Genomic DNA, 19,403 nt, shown 5'->3' with positions numbered 1-19,403 from the left:
ATTCTTACAGGCTTTCAAATATAACAGTTTAATTATTGTTTAAATATGTATAATGCATTGAACTAGACATTCTTATTTTTTGTCTATGACTCCTAAATAACGTGAAATGTAAAATGATCAGATTGAATTTAAATTTTACAGAACGATACTATAAAAACATATTACATTAATTAAATATGACAAATTTGGCCTAAAGGTAAAATGCTATTTGCAATGGGAAAATGTTATTGATGGCTATAATTTCTTATATGAGATTGACTTATTAATAATTTAATGAACCATGTGATGACTTGAAATTCTCAGCCTTTTTGGTTTCTGAAAACTTTGTTGTCTACAGGATATTATAACATCATTTGTCTTCATTTTTCTTTAAGGCATCATGAAGACTATCTCCATACTTTCCCAAATAGGCTGCATGTTTTAAAGCAATATTACTTGGAAGTAAAATGTTCCCAAGCACAAACAAAAGCACAAGGCCTAAATCAGATAGCTATCCAGTGACTTAAAATATGTTTCTGCATTTCATTATTCAAATTAAAACAATACAAAATACAAAACGTAAAAATTATTGTAGAGAACTTCTAGAAGCATAAAATTAAGTCCAGGGAACACTTTGTAAGATGCTGATGGATGCGCCTCTCTCTGTTTCCCTTTAACAAAGGGAGAGGAGTACAGCTGTGCAGATTAAAACAAAACAAAACAAAACAGTAAAAACAGAATACATGCATTTCACACCAGTAAAATATAGACACTTCCCTAGGTGCTCTACAGCCGTGATTCTCGAATAAACATTATGAATAATGTTCATAAATGTATGAACATTAATCATGACCATTTACCAAGGATGAAACTGAAGCTCAGAGAAAGTTTAAGAATTTCCCTGAACCACACAATTATTAGGCATGATACTCAGTTTTCATGCTTGTGTCTTTTCCAAAGCCCCTGTCTTTCTGCTTTCAACCCTGAAGCAATAACTTTCAGCTGAGTGTCTGCTATTTAACTGGTTCCTGCTCACTACATATGGTTTCATTTCACTGCTCTCATATTTGCTGAAAAATGTTAGAAAAGGCAAACAACTTATTGACAAAATGAGCCTATGGCAGTCAATTTAATTCAAAAGTGCTTTCAAAATCCTACCAATAATCTTAGCTGCTTTTTCTTATATACATATGGCTCCATATTTTCAAAAAATATATTAAAAACATATTTTGTCATAATTAACAGCAATGTGATTATGCAGATGGCCTAAGCTTACACAGGCACACAACAAAATGACATAAATACAGAAACAAAAAAAATTGAGAGATCAGACTGGAATGTTTAATTCCCTGAATTTTAACCTAGATTGAATTCAGTGGTACTTTCAGCAGAACTCCCTCCTGCTTTACACCTGAAAGCAGATGGAGGCAGATTGCATCAGGAGTTCAGTCTTTCAAATTACAATAGTTTATGATGCTCATCTGCATTTTAATCAGATACAAAGGATTTATTCCTGAAAGGCATCAAGAAGGCCTATTTTCAGCACTTGGAAATGCATCAGAGAGTTTATGGCCAATCAAGTAAAATATGGTGCACATTTTTACTTTGTATCTATTTCTTGTGAGTATATAATATTACATGGATAGGGGTGTCAGCCATTTTATTAGTAGCTGTGCATAATCCTTTCAAAATAGGGATTGAGAGGTGGTTTCTTACTGAAAAATTATTTTTATTAGAATTAACTCATTTTAAAAGGAGTTGGGTTTTGTCATTCAATTTAATAATAATTTACCTAAAATGTTAGACTTAATAACAAATAATGTAGTTGGCAAATAGTAGCTTCCATCTACTATAGCCCCCTTAAGATCAAATAGGACTTGATCAGCATACATCCAGGCCCTGGAAATTAAGTAGGGCATAAGATCTATGATATTAATAGAATAAGTGAGGAGATTTTAATTTTACTGTTTAGAGGATACTATTTATTCACTTTTACAATTTATAGCAATTATGAAATTAAATCATTTTCAATATAATACCTCTGCCATGTTGAATAAAATAAATTTTAGTTTTCTACATAGTTTTTGAATGATTACAAATTTTGCAATCTGCATTGATATTTTTTCAATTGATTTTTGCATACTAACTAAAAAGGATGAAAAATGTAATAAATTACTAAGGTCCCCAAACAAATATCAAAAATAAAGAAAATACATAAGAACTCATTATGTTGAAAAGTATGCTTTTATGGAGATGATGTATTTAAACTAACACACATAAACTTGTAATATTTATACCTTTAGTTCAATACATTTTAAGAAATAGATACACAACTATTCCAGAATTTAAATCATCATGTTATTAATATATTATCATTTTGCAAATTTAATTATATAAAAACATTAATTATTCAAATGAAATTCAAAGAATCATCTCTTTTTTTGTGGTAATCCAAATTGTTTGCTTATCTATAGTTTCTGAAATTGTAATTTACTATATTACCTTTTTACCTGTTTAGATGTTTACTGATCTATTGTTAAAAACCAGCAAAGACAGAATGTTGTCAACAAATTAACAGCATCTTATTTCTAGAAAAAATTATGAAGTCTTTGTTATTTAAGTCTTTCATTAAATAAGTGTACATATTTTTAAAATGAAATTGTATTCATCAATCTATAGTAGCATGGAAAAGACATGGCAGAAATTCAGTTCTTTAGAGAAGGAATCTTAAGTTAGGAAGCAAATAAATACAATTTCATTTTGTAACTAAAGGTCTAACATTTATTTTATCAGTAGAAGCTGATTGAAGCAAATCAAGTATACACTTTGCTCTTTGTAGAAAATAGAACATAGAAGATATCATTAGTGTGATGGAAGCAGCTGTGCTAGAACACAAGCCATATATTTTCATTAGAATACCTGAATTTCCTTCCAGTTTATCTACTTACTGTGTGATTTTGAACATGTCATTTAGCCCCATTGAGACTCAGTACTAGAATGAGTATTATCTTTTTCTTCAAAAAGGCTGTGAATGTTTACTTATATAATTTATATAAAAGTGTTATCAAACTGTATAATTGGTAAACATGTTAAGTTTCACATATTTTCTTTTTAAAAATTATCATCAAATTCCAAAGTCTCTGCACATCTTCCAGAATCCACTTTCTATAGGTTTCTAATCAGATTTGTCAAGGCGAGGCACATGCCCAATTTTAGGCAGCTGAAAGGGATATACCATTAAATGTGTAGGCAGAGGCGGCTTATAACTAGATGTGTGTGCAGAGGGGAAATTCCCAGATAGTGAACCACTCTAGTGAATCACTGCCCTCTGTTCTTTAGACTGGGGTCTTTGTTCATGATCCCTCCAAGTTTAACTAATATCTCCATATTTTTTCCTTCTCTAAATTTTCCAATTATTGTGTAGTCTCTTTTTACCTAATATTAAATATTTCCACCTAAATATGTATTGAATGACTTCTGTTCTCCTAGCCAAACCCTTAATGATATATAAACATTTACCTTTATTGTCTATATCAACTGTTGGATTGAAGAGTTGCATAGCAGTCATTTGTGATCACAAAGTAATCGGTAATATCAAGAGGTTTTTAGTTATATAATACCTACTTAAGTAAATATGGCATTGTTTATAAACTTTTCACTTTGAAGGCACCTTTTACCTTGTCGTCCTTTAATTCCCAACATTTGTGCTTTTTTTTTTTTTCTTTCTAGATTGTGTTTCTCTGGTTTCCTTGATTTTTTTATAGGAAGTTGTCCATTTCACCAAAGTTGTATAATTTATTGACTTACAACTGTTCATAATATTTCTTTATAAAATAATCTCACTTATTTCAGGAAGTTCAGAGCAATGTCCCTTTCTTCTTTTATTTATGATTCTAGGAATTTAAGTCTTTTTATTTTCTTGGTCAATGTAGCTAAATGTTGATTTTGTTCATTGTTTCAAAGAATTGGCTTTTGGTTTCATTGATTTTCTGTGCTGTTTTTCCATTGTCTATTTCATTAATTTCTGCTCTAATTTTCAATATTTTCTACTCTCTGCTAGCTTTAGGATTAATCTGCTCTTTTTTTTTCCAATGCCAAGGGTTGAAATTTAGGTTATGGTTTTGAGATCCTTCTTTTTCAATATATGCATCTGCAGCTATAAATTTTCCTCGAAGCACTGCTCTAGCTTCATTCCATAAATTTTGGTATATGTGACTTCATTTTCATTAATTTCAAAACATTTTCTAATTCCTCTGGTGATTTCTTCTTTGAATCATTCCTTACTTAGCAGGATGTTTAGCTTCCATATACTTGTAAATTTCCTATATTGATTTCTAATTTCATTTTATGATGATTGGAAAATGCACTTTTTATTATTTCTATTCTTTTAAATAGACAGAGAATTTTTTTTTTTTTGGCTGCATATTTGTCTACCCTAGTGTTCAGTGAGGTACTTCATAGATTTCCATTAAATGTAGTTGGTGGGGATTTGGAGTCTCTCTTCTACATCATGCTTCTTCTCCAGGCAAAATCTTTGAACCATGCCTCTGGTGCTGGGAGTAGGGATAATGTTGTGCTTCTCTCATTGTGACACCTCCACTTTAGGAACTGAAAACCTGATAGATAATGAAGGCAGCAGCCCCAAGGTTCTTTGGCTTGCTTCTCCTAGCTTGGAAGCTCTGCCATGAAAGCCATGACAATGGCTGTTTGGGTTCCAGTATACTCAGCAGTACTGTGTCCAAAGTAGATCCTCTGTCTCTTAAGTAGGGAGTGAGCAGAACAAAGGTGCCTCCACTATTGAGCTGTCCTCACCAGGAACTCAGCTTCAGCAATATGTAGCTAGGAGTAATGTCAGAATTGCTGATATCTTACCCTCCTGAAAGAATACTCCTCTGACTAGGAACTGGAGGGAAAGGGAACCCCATATAGTGTCTATATCAGTCTGGAGTGCAGTTTCCATTTCATTAAGCTGGCAGGAGTTGTTTATCAATTTTAGTATGTTAAAAAAATATAAGTCTTTCTTCATTTACTGTGTGTTCTCAGGGCCATTGACTTGAAATGGTGGTTATTTTATAATACCAGTTTCACTGGGAGTGAATCCCTAGAGCTCCTCAGGCTATCATGCCAAAAGTGGAAATCTCCTTTCTTGACTTTTAAAATCTACTCGTTACAAAATACATTATGTTTTTATATTAGGTAATTTCTATGAAAAACTGCTGAGAAGAACAGTACATTCCCATTATTTTGCTACCGTTCAAGGAGAGAAATTATTTCACCAATTAAATTCAATGGGGTTTATTTGAGCAATTAAAAGCAAAATCGAACAAAATAAAAATGATTCATGAAGCAGACCACTCTCAGAACCAAATCGGGTTCAGAGAACTCCAGCTAACTCCGTGACCTGACAGCATTTATAGAAAACAGAACTGAGATATAGAGACAACTAAATTGGTTACAGCAAAATTGGTTATTTGGTTACAGAGCTTCCTGCAATTACCTAAAGCTCAGCTACTGTGATTAAACTTTATATTGGTTTGGTCTGTTGGGTCCAGTGCAGGAGCCCAGTCTAAATCTGTGGCCTCCTGCAAATTTTATTTAATTCCACTGTCTGTCTTTGTCTTTATTTAATTTACTGTCTGTCAGAGCCCCATATTATTGGGTCATCATTCAGGTTATTTCCTTATGATTTAGTACGTTCTATTACAGTGCTTCTCAAAGATTAGGTATGCACAACAAACTTGAAGATCTTGTTAAAATAGTTTCTAATTTAGGGAGTCATGCTGGGCCTAAGATTGTTATATTTTTACTAATCTCCATGTGACACTGATGCTGCTGGTCTGTGGATTACTCTCCTAAGTAGCAAGGTTTGGGTCATCCTAAAAAATCTAAATAACCATTCTCTAAAAACTGATCATCTATTAGCCGGGTGCGGTGGCCCATGCCTGTAATCCCAGCACTTTGGGAGTTCGAGACCAGCCTGGCCAACATGCTGAAACCCCGTCTCTACTAAAAATACAAAAATTAGTAGGATGTGGTGGCACATGCCTGTAGTCCCAGTTACTCAGGAGGCTGAAGCAGGAGAGTTGCTTGAACCCATGAGACGGAGGTTGCAGTGAGCCGAGATTGCACCATTACACTCCAGCCTGGGTGACAGAGTCTTTTTGACTCTGTCTCAAAAAAAAAAAAAAAAAATCATCTATTACATAAACTCATTCTAAAGTATATGTCATCACTCTTTGACCAAACATCAATCTATGATAAACTGCATATTAAGAATTTTACATCCACGTAACTTCCTGTATTGCCATCAAATATTTTGATTATCACTCTTGGTTCAATGAATAACAAGTATTTTAACATAGACTGTGATTCTGCTTTGATCAAATTTTTTGAACCTTTTAACATTTTTGGCAGACATCCTCAAAATCAAATCCTAAATTAAGTTTCTGACTTAGACTTATTGGTGGGCCTTATTAAAGCTATACGATTATTCACCACAAAGTTATAAAATATTTTTACAGCTTCTGGTCAGACCATGACCTCCAATGTCACCATTTCCAGTCTAACAGTTACATACACCAGGAGAGGCATCAGTAAAAGGACTCTCCGCATCCCCTTCCCCCTTGAAAAGGTCCTTTATCAGACGTTATTAACTAACCCTTGTACTATTAATTTACAACGCTTTGACTCCTGGATACATATATTTCATCTAAAACAAGTACCAACTCTTGCTCAATCATGAATGTTGACACCAGTATCTGACATCAAGCTCAAGTTAACCAAAGTCTCATCTTCAGACCCAGAAAAAGATGACAATCAAAATAAACTGCTTTTGTGAGACACAGGGCCAGAAATTAAAACTATGCAATCCCTTTAGGCCCAGAGACTATCGTTAAAGAGATGACCACGTGAAATTGTAAGGGCCAGGTTTGAGGGATAAAATTAGTTCAGATCCTCCAAAAAAGATGGGCTCACAGATGCCTAAACAGCTGATGGCCCAACACATAGAACATATAGATAAACTGATTTCGTAACCTTACTTTTTGGCTTGGTTTGTGGCTCTTTAATTGCTCAAAAGGTTTTTAAGGAATAATGAATGCCTTCTCACCTCCATTCCCATTTGTCCTAGAATGTTTAATTGGCTATAAGTCTTTTGGCTATAAGTCCTTTGGCCATATGGGTCCCATTGAAGAACAGAATATATCTTAGGTACATAGCCACACCACCTGGCAATAATATGGAATGAAATAAAAGCTTGGCCATTGATGCTACTTTTGGCATATTTTGACCAAAAACAGGGAATGTGAATTAAAGATAAATCCTAAGTCCTCTACTGAACTCACTGAACAGATCTCCTTGTGGCTTAGGAGACCCCAGGAAAGCTTAAAACTAAATTCCTGGCCATAACAGCATGGAAAGTCATACAAACTTCTTCCTTTTGGGTCTAGACACAACTGAGCACCATTAATGTTAAAACAGATATCATAAGATTGACAGGACAGACTCTCTGTGGCAATAAGATCTTACAAATTCCATAAACTTTTCAGTTTATTTTAACAGTACTCTTAAAATTTGGGCTCATGATTCTGACAACAGGAATTCTAATCTACACAGTGGACAGCAGCCCTGATATATTCATGCTAACATGCCTGAAATCCTGGACCAGGAACTGGTAAATACTTGTAGGTTACTGCCAGGCAGTTTCATTCCTCTAATTCTGACTCTTACCCTGACTCTTGCCCTTGACAATAAGAAAAAGCTAGAGTATTCTTCACCAAATTGCCACCATGTTAGCTCTCGCCTCCAGATTGACATATGATAAAGCCCAGGTGGAACAGAAACCATCCCTGTAAACTTTATAAAATTAATCAGGGAAAAAGGAAGAGGGGGAAAAGAAAATAAACCAAGCTTGCAGCTCATGCAGCACTAATTATTAGATCAGCTTGTTGTCTGACTGGTTTTCCCACAGTTGTGTTGTTGCTATTGCCTCAGAATCATGTAGACCCTGTTAAAACATTATAGTTCTCTTTAACTTTTGCATAGATAATAACTTGAACATTATATAATGTTAAGTTTTTCCTTTTTGATGTTCTTTCAGGTCCTGCATACTGATGAAACTACTGACTCAGCTGGTTTCAATGATCCCCACAGATGCCAGCTGATCTGAAGGACCCCAGAGGAGCTGACTTACCAGAGTGCAATCTCTATATCCTGATGATTTCATTCCCTATTCCCCTACCAATCAATAACCCCAATTTCCCAGCCCCCTTCCATCCACAATCCCTTTAAAAAGTCCTGTGGGAGATGGATTTGAGGGACTTCTCCCTCCTCCTCCCCTGGCACTCTGTGATAACTAAACTCTTTCTCTGCTGCAAACCCTGCCGTCTTGTTGTAATGGGGCTGTTACCATTACTGTGGGCATTCGAACTTGTTGGTCCTATAACACTGACTCACCTAGAGCAACTTCAGGTCCTGCAAGCTCCATTCATGGCAAGTGCCTTATACAAGTGTACCATTTTTATCCTTTATGCCATACTTTTACTTTTCTATGTTTATATATGTTTAGATACACAAACACCATTGTGTTACAATTGCCAATTTATACATGTTTGTAGGGAATTATTTTCTTTAAAGATTTTTACTTATTTGTATGCAAGTTATTTGAAGTATTATATAACTTTATTGTGATTCACAGTGTATAATTTATATATAATTCTAAAACGATCATAAAATAAACTCAAAGTATATTTATTTCTTTGAAAAATAAAGAAAACATTAGAACCTTCATATATATTTAAGTTTATGTATAGAGATATGTGTATTTATATATCACATTTAAGTATATAATAATACTTCTTCCACCTATTTAGAAGCAGAGTACAGAAACAAATAGTATATTTGGTAAAAATTTACTACGAGTTGTGGTTTCTTATAAGATTAGGAAAAGCTAGTCTTTAAAACTTCAAAGAAAAGCTAGTCTTCTTTCTAATTGTGTTGACAAAAGTTAGAAAAAATTCCCTTCATCACAAAACCTAAACATGTAGTGTAATTATTTACACATCTGTTTCAACAAACATCATATAAGCTCATCAGGGAAATCCATTGTCTTCAGCTCTCTCTAAACTATCCTAAAAGGTGTTATTATAGTAATTTTTCTAAAACTTAAATCTACTTATATTATTCACAAAACTAAAACACTTCAGTGCCTTCATAGTACCTAATGGAAAAGGTTTAAACTTCTTGGAGGCAAAAATCTTTTGCTTACTTCTTTTGCTTTATTTGGTGATATTCACATATATTCACATAGTCAAATAAATAGTAGACATTTTGTCTATACCATTTTGTTTAGCAAGGGAGGACTTTACACACTGAAATAAGTAAATAAATACTGAAGCTGACAGAACTAAGGGATTTATGGGTGGAGAAGAAAGCAGAGATGTTTCCTTTGAGGAATACACAATATACAAAAATACTATAAGTACACCATTCCTTCTTCACTGCATATAAACTGCTAAAGGTAGAGTGGGGAGAGTGTTATTTCTCCATTTCTGTCTATATGTCTAGTCTTGAAATCCAGTTATTATATTTATCAACCCTAGAAGCTTAGACAAAACCCATAGATATTGTAAGCCTATTTCTTCATGTGTCAGATATGAATAATAAATGTATATACTGCACAATCTGGTTGATTAGATTAAAAAAGTAAGACATACATATTTATTCACATTTTCCTGGCACATTAGATGCATTAAAAATTCCAATCATTATTATCATTTTCATTATGTTATCTGTAAATATTACAATTTAACTTCTAGCTTATTGATGAAAAAATAGCCATTGGCAGAAATAAATACCTGTCTACAAATGCAAGATAACACAACCCAAATAAGATCAACATTTTAAAATATTTTAAACCATTATGAATGTACTTCATTTGATTTAGACTGCAAAACAATTTAATAGTGCTAGGTGAGAAATAAGTATCGTTGCTACTTGTTGCCAAATAATGGAGACTTACATTGTTATAGTGCTTTACAGTCTAAAGTATCTCATATCTGAGCTCACGGCAGGGTGATGGGGTGAACATGTTCCCATTTTACAGCTGAAAAAAAAATGGAGCAAAGGGGTGTTAAATTCCTTTCTAAATTCACAAAGGTAGAATATAGTTGTTTATATTGCATAACATTGTGAAACATTCTTAGAAATATATAATTAAAGGCGTTAAGAGGTAACTTTTGGGAGAAATGAAAAGTGTATAGTTTTACATACTGTCTACTATAGTTGTTTATGCAAAAGTATTTATCAAACCTGGACCATGTTCTATGGACTCAGGTACCTCCATGAAGTACACAGACAGTATTTTGTTTCGTTTTGTGTTCTTTCTTAAGCTTACAGTCTAGGGAAGGATATTGAAAGTAAAAAACAAACAAACAAACAAAACAGAAACAAATTAAATAATTTCACAGGTGATGAGTTCCATGAAAGTAGCAAACAGGGTGCTAAAAGGAAACACTTTTGGGGTACTTACTCTAAATCTAGAAAGAATGCTAAGGGAACGTCACCCTCTAGAGGTTATATTTACAGTCTAGAAGATATGAAAACTAAAAGTGACAAGCAGGGAAAACATTTCAGACAAAGGACAGTTATGACAAGTGCTTTGTGGTGGGATATAAGTTGGTCAGTTGTGAAAAACTGAAAGCCTATTAGTGTGACTGGAATACAATGAAATAAGAGAGAAAGGCCCAGGTTGAGTCTGTGGGTATAGGTGGGACGTGCATCGGTAGTTGTTCATAAGAACTTAGATTTTGTTTTAAATTAGACGGAGGCTCGTTAATGGTTTAAACAAGGGCATGGTGCGATCTCATGATCTCATTTACAGTATAAAAGGTCATTTGGAAGAGAACATATTTGAGTTGTGGAAGAATGTCAGCAAGGATATTAATTAGGATGCCACAAATCTCGTGAGGCATTCACTGGGCTGTGAACTTCAGCAGCCTATCTCTGGAAACTGGGCTCTTAGCCGGTACAAAGTATGGCCCGTCTAAGGAAGCATTTTCATCACAATGATGGCAGCAGTGGCCCGGTTGGAGCAGCCGCTGTGAAGACACCAGCTCCCATGGGGAAGACGCGGCCAGGGCTGCGCACTCTGCGGAGCCAGAGGGTGCTAGAAACAGGTGATCCCAGCTGGAGCCCTGTGCCCTACTGAGTTGGTGGTACAGGAGCTTGCGCTCCCGCTGCAGCCGCCAAGCCACAGCTCTGGACCTGGGCATCCCTGTACTCTCGGGGCCGGGAAAGCCCCTGCCTCCACAGGCTCAGAAGTTCCTGTTCCCACTCTCTGGCCTCTCCCTGCTCCCAGTGCCTGCTCTGCAGTGGAGCAAAGTTGCGGCTGTGTCCCGATAGCCGAGCCCAGGCGCTGTCGCGACCCAGCCAGGTATGTGCACACTCGCGGTAGTGCTGACACGCCAGTTCCCCGCTGCCTCGTCCCCCCTCCAGAAACTGCTTCTGAGGCTGAAATGTAGGGTGCTGATGAGCATGGAAGGGAGGCTGGGAACTGACGGTGGCTTGGTGCGGGCCTACGGGCACCCCTTGGAGCAGTCAGCCTGGGCGCCACGAACCGCATGTTGATGGCAGCAGGAGCAGACAGGTTCCTAGGTGGGAAGGGATGTGTACCTTGCAAGGACTGACCTTCAAGCCTGGCGGCGGGACTGCCAGTTCCGGATGGAGGCCGCAACCGGAAGTGAGATTTTTTAAATAATTTTTGGCCAATGGAATGGTGCTTTTTCCAAGCCCGCCCATGGCCGCCCATAGCCCAATCAGCACTCACTTCATCCTACCCATGAACCAATTAGCATGAACTGCTTCCATTCTGAGCCCATAAAAATCCTGGACTCAAGCAGCTTGGGACTACTGCCTGTGCTTAGGAGTTGCCCACCTCTCGTCTTTTCTCCTTTGAGAGCTGTATGCTCACCTAATAAAGCTCTTCCCCACATTGCTCACCCTCCAAATGTCTGAGTAACCTCATTCTTCCTGAAGCGGCACAGGAACTCAGGACCCCCACACTGCGGGAGCAAAAGAAGCTGTAACATTTCCCTGCTGGCTCACTGAGCTGTGGGCTGGAGTTAAAAGGCCTGTACCACCAATAACCCTCCCACCCTCTGCCAGCAGCCACCCCACCCAACCGGAAAGAAGTGGTGCGGCCGGAGTGGGGCAGAGGTACTGAAAGAGCTGTAACACAAATAGGCTAAACACACACACCCCACCCCCACCCACGTGCTGTGCGGGAAAGGTCTGCAGCCTTTCTGGGAGTCCATGCCTTCAGGCTCTCTGACCCAGGGCTGTCACATGCTGTAACACTCTGGGGCTCTGTGATTCCTGGTGTCTCCGAGCTTTGGGGTACCACTGCGTTCCCCTCTTCCAGAAGCTGGTGCCCGCAGCGGAAGCCGTGATACGTCTGGTCCAGTAGCAGCCTCGCATGAAGCCAGAGCCTGTGCGGGCACCTGGAGCTGCCCACCCCAAGGCAGCAGCCAGCATGCCTGGCTGTGCACAGTGGCCGGACCTGTGTTCGTTTTCTCCCTTGCTGTTCCTCACCTGGTTCACCCTTGGCAGGTGTGAGATCTGAGCTGGTAGCATGAGCCGAGCACAACCTGCCGGGCCAAGTGGGTGAAACAACCCCAGCAGGTATGGACAAAACTCAAGCAGTGGTGCCAGTGACCACAGAGGTTTGTGACTGACGAAGCCACACCCTAAGGATCCTGTGACAGTAAGGTGATACTTCTTGTTAAAGAATGAAAATCGACTTCCTAAAGTGATCATGTATATGCCCGAGGAATGTGGGCTGCACATTTTGAGATGTGCCTCTAAGCACTGGAAATAATATCAAAGAGCACAATGTCATCCTTTCAAAATTTCCTTGTTCTGCATACATGGATAGAAACCTGGCTTGGAGAGACCGAAATCTAGCATAAGAAAATTGTTAATAGACCAGTAATGTTATTTTAATATTGATATACCAGTATGTTATATTTACAAATCTGAAAAGCAACGTCCAACTCAAAAGTTATTTAAACTCTGCAGAAATTACTTTTTTAAATGTTTTCTGAACCTCTGATTCGAGGTCTCCCTTACAAATTTTTATTCAAGAGATGTAATTATTTGGTATTATTTTTACCACCTGTAATGATTTTAATTAAGATTACTGAATGGAGGATCCCCAAGAACTTAGAAGTAGAATTACCATACAATGCAACAATCTCGCCACTGGGTATATATGTAAAGCAGATGATATCAGTATCTCAAACACCTGCCTATCTGCGTGTGTGCGTGTGTGAGAGTGTGTAAAATGTATCATTTAGCCTTAAAAAGAAGGAAATCATGTCATTTGAGACAACACTGATGAACATGAAGCACATTATGCTAAGTGAAAGAAGCCAGACATGAAAAACCACATTTGGTACAATGTCACTTATTGGTGGAATCTAAAACAGTGAAATTCATAGAAGCAGACAGTAGGATGGTGGTTTCCAGGATATGAGAGAAATTGGGAGGTGTTGGCAAAAAGATACAAAGTTTTAGTCAGGGAGAATAAATAATGTATAGCATGATGACTATACTTAATAATACTATATTCTATACCTGAAATTTGTGAATTAGGTCTTGAGTACTTATGAGACACAGAAAAGATAACTGTTTGAGGTGCTGATAACTTAATTAACCTGATATAGTTACATTGAACAGTGTACACATATATCAGAACATGATATTATACATTATAAATATTATAAACATATATAATTTTTTGTCAGTTAAACTTCAATAAAGCTGAAGGAAAGAAGATTTGCTGTAGTTGTGAACGGAAGGGGCTTCTGCCTAACTAAATTTCAAAGAGACTTGAACCAACAGATAGCCTGGTTGTTTACAGGATGCCAAGAACAGCTAAGAAAATATGCTCCACCTGGGAGAATGGAAATGATGACAGCTAAAGAAACTACAGAAGTTGGGCTTGGGAGAACTTCTTTTGAAATGACTTTATCAAAGTTCAGTGCTAGTGATTTTTATTTTCTAGATCTCTCTATTCTAGGCTAAAATTCCCAGGAAGGACAATCTGATGACCCAGCTTTGATTTACCTCTGGATCAATCAGCTGGAGCTGCAGATGTAAGACTCCCAAAAGGACTCAGTTTTGTTCAACTGAAGACTTTCCAAGGAACAGAAAATTTCTGTATGTCAGAAGCTAAACCAAAATGGCATATTTTAGATTCTACCTTATGGCTATTTTCAGGCACACACACGCAGAGACATATAGATACACATAAAGTTATTTCCCTCTATCCAAATGTACCTAACATGATCCACATATACTAGACACTCATTCTTTTTTCACAAAAGAAAAAATTGGAAGTCACTTTCAGATATTTTAGTCCGTGTTCTTTAGAGTGTTCAATACTGACAATTGTTTTATAATTCCATCTCAATATTCAAATACTTTAGAAACAAATGGAAATTTAATTCCTTGTCTATATTATATAGTGAAGAAAAAAAGAAACACATAAAATATATACTTAAAAACAGAATAAAAATAGAAAATTATTCCATGCAGCAAACAAGAAAAAAGCTTCGGTTCTCATATTTGAAGGTCATAAGACTCCTGGGAGCATGTACCATGTCTCTTCTCAACTTCTTTGCCTTCACTTTTTATTCTAGCTGACTGGGGCAGAAGAATTCTCCTTTGGGAATTCCTTTCAAAGACCACAGAGTACAGGAAGTGAATATTCATGGACTATTAAGTGGGGTACAGAGAAATGTTACTACATAATTCTCATCTATTTGTTGTGATTGAGGGACATTGCTTCAGAGAATATTTTGAATTCTGAAAAATGCCTGCCAATCCTCATGTGGTGTGGTCTCATTATAAGTGACCATATAACTGAATATTTAATATGACAGTATTTTGTTTTATGTGGCTAGGTGCTTTGGGATATAAAGGTACTTTTCAAGAAGGGTAAATTCTTGTATAATTGATTCCTCATTATTTCTGGCAGATGTGTGTGTGTGTGTGTGTGTGTGTGTGTGTGTGTGTGTGTGTGTGTATCTTGGTCAGTTTCAGGGATGAGAGTTTCATGCTGTTCCATGAATTTCCTTCATCTTTGGAATTATGATCATTGTTCTTTTACCTGTTTAATGGGCAGATTTTTTGATGAGTAAACATGACCATTGGCATATGTAGATGAACTCGGCAGCCTGTTCAGAATAGCAGTGATAGTAGTGCTGATAGTAATGATAATTTTCCGGTAATCAAAAATATTTCTAGCCTCCATATTTTTCTGAGAGGTCCATTTTCATACCTGACTCCCAATTTTCTATCTGAATAACCTCATTATCTAAGTCATTTACTATTTTAACAATCATTACTTTGGAAGTGGTATCGATCTTTCATTAAGGCTATCCATTCAGGAAAGCTATGCAACGTTGAATATTTCTGGAAGCTCTGACAACTTGGGACATTTCCATTTTAAGTGAAACTCTATAGCATTATATTCCCAGAAAGTTCTGGTATTAACATAGGGAATCATTGTCAATCTCAAGCAAGCAAGTTATTTTTTTCACCTTTGTTGGCCAGATAGTATCCCCTGAGATCACAGTCAATAGGCTAAGAGAAAGTGCAAATGTAGCAGGCATAGGTAAGTGTATTAGTCAGTTATCATACTGTTATAAAGAACTGCCCGACACTGGGTAATTTGTAAAGGAAACAGGTTTAATTGACTCACTGTTCAGCATGGCTGGGGAGGCCTCAGAAAACTTACAATCATGTCAGAAGGCAAAGGGTAAGCAAGACACCTTCTTTACAAGGCTGCAGAAAGGAGAAGTGCTAAGTGAAGGGGAAAGAGCCTCTTATAAAACCATTAGATCTCATGAAAACTCACTATCATGAGAACAGCATGGGGGAAACTGCCCCATGATTCAGTTACCTTCACCTGGTCTATTCCTGGACACATGGAGATTATGGGAATTACAATTCATGATGAGATTTGGATGCAAAGCTTAACCATATCAGCAACTATATACTAAATGTAGACACTAGTGAAATATGAACTCTGACAAAGGTTATGTAACCTATTTCATATATTTCTACACCACCAAAATGTTATTGCGATGTGGACATGGAGAAATTTTTTTAACGTAAGTAATTATTTCGCTTTCATATCCTCTTAAATGCCATCCGGCATACAAATATGTAAAATAACAAAAATACAGATCGCCATATTCTTCTATCACTACTCTGTAATTAGCAATGAACTACACAAAGTACCAGACATTTGGGATGTCATTTAGCTTGTGTGACTCCCTTCGTGAGCTAGAGCAGAGAATAAGCAGCTTGCTCTGCTAATTGAGAATTTCATAGTCCTAGTTCCTGTTAACTCACTCAGAAAACACAGCTGTGCATATTACCTCTGAATGTCCACCTCAAAAAGATGCATTTTTAACAGTCATTGTCCTCATTCAAATTCAGTGTTACGTGATAAAAGCAAACAACTACCGAGACTGCTGGATAGAAAAAAGGCCTCGTTATTACAAATAAAACAAATATTTTGTCCCTAAATTTCTACTCTCTTGGAGACCACTTGAATGTTTGGTTTTTATTCAGATTATCTCAACATTAAATGGCAGAGTGACACATTAGATTTAGGATATTTCTTAATTTGAAATTTACCTATTAGTATTTAGATAGTTAAATAATTCATAAAATGATTCAACAGTAAACACAACAAATATTTTAACATTATTCCTGTGCATAAAATGTATCTTCTATTTTTTGGAAAATATATGATGAACTATAACTGAAAATGTGCTAAATTTTTCCAGAAGAATGATTAAAAAAGAGTAAATAATACTTGAGAAAAAGAGAAATTCTCATACTTTTGTTTTCTCTTTTCATTAGAAACACATGCTCTTTAGCTCTTCTAGAAAGTAAAAAACACTGAAATTAAAATTCCTACCACTCATAATGTATATATTGGTTTTTGAAAAATGGAAGAAGCTAATATTTTAAAACTACATTTATTATTAACTTGTTAAAACTAATAGACCCAAAAGAGTTAGTCAATGATTGTAAAAATAAGCATAAAAATAGTGCTCAATGTTAGTACTTGTATTTTCTTATCTCATCATTAAAAGTTCTTTCCAATATACATACAACATAATGGAATGAAAGATACTCCTGTATACAAATATATAGTAATTATGTCTTGTGTACCTTTGGTGTTTGTATCCATTTTCGTTTTGTCAATAACAAAATTTTTACTAACATGTGACATTATTCTCCATCCCAGGGCTGTTTATTTGCATAATTTTATTTTAAATTCACAGAAAACAATGTGAACAGTGGTCTCTTGTGTTATGCTACATGGGTTATCATCATCTATACTCTCTGTTATAAAAAACAATACATTTAAAAAAGGTGAAATCGTAGATAGGTTTATCCTTTAAAAATCTTAACCAATTTTTAAAAAATAATTTGCCATGATCTATCATTTGCACTTTGTTTGAATGCTCCTTCTCAACCTATGAGGTTTGCCTGATTTGTAAAATTTAGTAAAACAAATTAAGAGTCATGGCACCTGACGGGGGCAGGGGGAAAACACACATTACCTGTTGCATGTCTTTATGCCATCATTATTTGGTTGATTGATTGAGACAGGATTTCACTATCTTTATGCCAGCATTATCTGATTGATTGATTGACTGGTTGAATGATTGAGACAGGATTTCACTGTGTTGCCAGGTCTTGTCTCAAATTCCTGAGCTCAAGCGATCCTTCTCCCTCAGTCTTCCAAAAAGCTGAGAACCATCAATATTTTAATGTGCACTCTATACTCACTTTAATAAATATTAATTTGAGGTTAATATGCTCCCATAATTTACTATGACAAAAACTGAAATATATAATACAAAATAATACATAGTTCCTGCCTTCAAGAAGTTAGTAATCTGGTAAGAAAGACAAATATATAAACCTAATTATCATACCATATGATAAAGTCCATAATGGAAAGAGCTCAAAATAGATGTATCACATAGAGCATAAAAGAATTCTCCACAAAATATCTTATATCACAGGAAAAATGATAAGATGCGGCCAGCATGGTGACTCATACCTATAATCCCAGAATTTTGAGAGGCTTAGGAAGGGAGACCACTTAAAGCCAGAAGTTGGAGACCAGCCTGGGCAACATAGCAAGACTCCGTCTCTTCAAAAAAATTAAGAAAAAAATAACAAGGCGTGGTGGTGCACATCTGTAGTCACCTCTCAGGAGGCTGATTTGGAAGAATTGCTTGAGCCCAGGAGTTCATGGTGAGCCATGATTGTGGGACTGTACTCTAGCTTGGGTGCCAGAGTGAGATGCTGTCTCTAATAACGACCTATTTCAATGTGCTAGTACTGTATAATACATACATATTGCTCAAAACCCTTGACTGAATTTCATGTAGAAAAAAATTGACTTATTTTCATAAAATGTACTGCAATATTTTAAATAAACCAGTATGTAAAAAAAAGGCAACAACTTGATCTACATCTCCCATTATAAATGGAAGATTTTTGTACATGGAAACCACTTGAAATGTGCATAAGGTGTCTATGTATGATGTTGACAGAAAGAAGAAAGGCATCACAATATTATACATGGTGTTAGACTTTATTGGTCTTTCTAATCTTGTCTCAAACACTTTTTGCCAGTGTATTTTATATTTGCCTCCTGCTTTTGCATACTGTTCTATGAGTCAAGAAACTGTTGAAAATCTTTTGAAGAAAATGTAGAGATGAAAGCACAGAAAAAAATAATAATAGAGTAAAACTAAGATATTTTGACAAAAAAAAAGAGCACGCCAAAGAAATTGGAGGCATGCTAAACATGCATTATTAGGGTATACCTTGCAATTATAAATAGTAAAATAAATAAATTTATAAATTAGCATTCCTATGCACTATGTGACAATAATACAGCATTATTTGCTAAAAACACATGCAAAATTATTGGGAAAATAAATGGACATACAGGATAATCAAAGACTCAGATTATCTACCAAATTGACTCAGAATAAGGAAATGACAGTGTTTGCAAAGTTAAACGTGAAGACCAGGAGAGAGAGAAAGGAGTTGTCAATGAAGTTGTCTTTCAAAGCGAGCCTTAGAAATTCAATGGAATCAATATTTTTTATGTTTATATCATCAAAATAACTGTAGGAGCTGCATTAACTCTTCATGAGAAGACTGTTACTTTTCTGACCTAAGTATTAAAAAAAAAAAAGTAAAAGAAAAAAGACTATACTGATAAACAAAATTGATTGTAGATAAGATAGGGTTGAGAAGCAGATATTGTACTGTGGGTTTATTCCTCGAAAGAATGAAGTGTCTGGTTATGAAGTTAA

The 19,403-nt window shown here is 36.0% G+C and overlaps 1 protein-coding gene across 4 annotated transcripts in view; it reads right to left on the bottom strand.

The window, feature by feature from the left end:
* Positions 1-19,403, bottom strand: part of LOC105473258 (MGAT4 family member C) — a 935,225-nt gene that overhangs the window by 655,575 nt on the left and 260,247 nt on the right. For 2 of the 4 annotated variants that reach the window (XM_071071338.1, XM_071071335.1), the window contains exon 3: positions 9,998-10,081. The exons of the other annotated variants lie outside the window; for them this stretch is intronic. The gene's annotated coding sequence lies outside the window, so the exon portion shown is untranslated. The remainder of the gene's footprint in view (positions 1-9,997; positions 10,082-19,403) is intronic. 4 annotated transcript variants of the gene reach the window in all.

This window comes from Macaca nemestrina, chromosome 10 (genome assembly GCF_043159975.1).
Source record: "Macaca nemestrina isolate mMacNem1 chromosome 10, mMacNem.hap1, whole genome shotgun sequence".
Lineage (NCBI taxonomy): Eukaryota > Metazoa > Chordata > Mammalia > Primates > Cercopithecidae > Macaca > Macaca nemestrina.
Note: the sequence above shows the minus strand (reverse complement) of the source record. Positions and strands in the feature narration are given on the sequence as shown.